The sequence below is a fragment of the Priapulus caudatus genome, unplaced genomic scaffold, assembly GCF_000485595.1.
Source record: "Priapulus caudatus unplaced genomic scaffold, Priapulus_caudatus-5.0.1 Scaffold9, whole genome shotgun sequence".
In the NCBI taxonomy this organism is placed as follows: domain Eukaryota; kingdom Metazoa; phylum Priapulida; class Priapulimorpha; order Priapulimorphida; family Priapulidae; genus Priapulus; species Priapulus caudatus.
The window spans coordinates 646,354-649,026 of NW_014577070.1; the positions used below are offsets into that span (position 1 = coordinate 646,354).

Genomic DNA, 2,673 nt, shown 5'->3' on the forward strand with positions numbered 1-2,673 from the left:
CAGAGAGACAGAGAGACAGAGAGACAGAGAGAGAGAGAGAGAGAGAGACAGAAAGAAAGAGACGACGACATAAATATCCAAGAGAGGTTCTACGGATATACCTTCTCATTTCATTCTAACCGCGGTTGGATAAGATGTGCTCCTTGTTATAGCAAGCAGTCAGATTTTTTGGTTAGATTTATCCTTGGCTTGCATCGCGTCGTTGTTAGATTCCAATCAAGTGCTAGTTATCATCTCGCCCAAGGTAATTAGAAGTTAGCTTGTAATAGTTGGATATTACTGTAGATATTGGATGTAAACGGCCATATTAACTTTATCTAAGTCATATAGTAGGTGTGAAATCTGTTTTTAGTAACTTTCATCTGATTTTAACTTTGCTGCAGCGTGCCGGGTGATTTGTGAGCACTGTACAGGTTTAGAAAGGTGTTGATAAACAAGCGCACCACATGTGCGGGGCCAGCAGAAGTAGAAAGCTAGAAATGTTAGTAGTAGGGACTGCATTGCTGTACTCGCTGCCAACGCAAGATGCCCGATAGGATATTATTGAAGCCTTCGCTTAGGCCTAATGTTTCGGCAAGGGTGTGGACCGTGGTGCATTTTGCGCGCAAGCCTTTTATTGTCTTGTTTACTATCTCTGGGCTGCGAGTGTTTGTGTTGAGGTCAGATTCGGTAAATCGCAGAAACTGGTTGGAATTGAGGTAGTCGTGTCTCGTCTTCACGCTTGTAGTTGCTTGTAAGGATTTAACTCCTCGTTCCTTATCCACTGTACTTCCCGTGAAGGGGTTGTTTGCTCAATCCCAGTGATTTTCTAATGGCTTCATTAAGTTTAATTATTGTGCTCTAGTTCATATTCCCAGTTCGCATGTTGTTTGGATAGAAAGCACATGATCTATCAAATAGTTTCAAAACCGGTCTATCGTTTTAACAGTTGCCTTAAAATAGTTTGCTTTTTATGTTAAAAACATTTTTGGCTAAGCTTCTTTGACTAGAGGAAAAGTATATAACTTCAACAATTTCGTTCGTCAGCAACTGCGGCAGAATGTTCTGTTATGCGGCTTCACTAAGCTGATGATACAAATACAGTAAGAACCCCAAGGTCTGTCTGTGAAGCAGAGAGGTCTTTGCACCATGTTTATGTTCACAAGACATTTGTCTAGTGTCTAGATTGAAAGATATACAGCCTGACGTATGTCTACTTGGAGATATTTATTTAGTCTTCCCATCCTAGAATGACTTATAAGTAGTAGGTAGTGAAACCCTCGCAATCCTTGCAACTACATATATATATATATATATATACGTGAATTATATCTGTATGACATGACGATATGAATTAAACATCATATTAATTGTGATTTTTTGCGATTTTCAAAAAACACTAGAAATAAATATATATTGAAATTTAAAAAAACATTTTAAGTTATATCATTCCATATAAATAAATCAGAATGCATATTATTAGTTGTTTGTATGAGGTTATTTTCACGTAATTATTCCATCGAAGAAATCGTAGCTAGGACACGAGGTGTTACTATAAAGAATTTTCTCACGTGTTAGTTTTTTGTGATCATCAAGCGAATATACAAAGAATAATTCTAAATAATTAGTCACTCGAAAACCGTTTCTCGGTTGGTTGACATTAAATGCGACAGCAGCTTTTCCAATGAACACGAACAAACGAAATAAGCAGCAACGAAGGAACGTGTGTATGTAGGTGATAGGAACTAGGAAGTATTAGGAACGCCACACTGCAAGTTCTCGCAGAAACGTGCGTATGCCCGGAGGAGTGAGAGAGTATACAGATAGCGCCAGTCTATCAACCTAAAAATAAATACAGGTGTCATCTATAAATTATGTGTAGCGGCAGTAATACAGCGTATCACGATAGGTAATAGGAGTTATGCAGGCGGTGGGGGTATAGCTCAGTGGTAGAGCATTCGACTGCAGATCGAGAGGTCCCTGGTTCAAATCCGGGTGCCCCCTCAAGATATTTTGTTATTTGCTAACAACGTGTCTAGCACCTACCGATTTTCACGTAACGAGATCCGCAATGCTCATAGAGTACTCGTCTATATTTCTACCGCTCGTTTTGGCTCTTAGTCTAGCTCTAGCTCTAGCTAGGCACGTAGACTCGTTATAATCTGTCTTGGACATGTGAGCACATAGTCCAACGGAAGTGAAGACGATCAATGGAGGTATAGGCGTCTCGACAGACAGACAGTTATCAGATCTGTATACTATCTGTCTACTCGATTTTCTTCCTGGAGTACTTTGAACGAAATAGGAGCAACTACCCCACAAACAGTTGGCGTGTTTGAGAGAGAAGGGGGAAGAACGTGACAGAGAGTGACAGAGAGAGAGAGAGACAGAGAGAGAGCGAGAGCGAGGAGAGAGAGAGAGAGAAAGACGAGAAGGAGACAGGAGAAAGCGAGGAGAGAGGAGGGGGGGGCGAAGAGAAGCGAAGAGAAGAGCAGAAAGAGAAGAGAGAAAAGAGAATAGAGAGAGAGGAAGTGAGAGCGAGAGCGAGAGAGAGAGAGAGAGAGAAAGAGAGAGAGAGAGAGAGAGAGAGAGATAGCTAGAGAGCGAGAGACAAGAGAGAGAGAGCGAGAGAGAGAGAGACAGGAGAGAGAGAGAGAGAGAGAGGAGCACGGATTTTATCAATAGAATTTGAAC

The 2,673-nt window shown here is 41.1% G+C and overlaps 1 protein-coding gene and 1 non-coding gene across 2 annotated transcripts in view; both read left to right on the top strand.

Moving 5' to 3' along the window:
- LOC106806577 overlaps positions 1 to 2,673 on the top strand; it is a 109,328-nt gene that overhangs the window by 48,482 nt on the left and 58,173 nt on the right. The gene's annotated exons all lie outside the window — the stretch shown is intronic.
- On the top strand, positions 1,912 to 1,983 carry Trnac-gca. Its single transcript has one exon. It is a non-coding gene; the product is annotated as a tRNA-Cys (tRNA).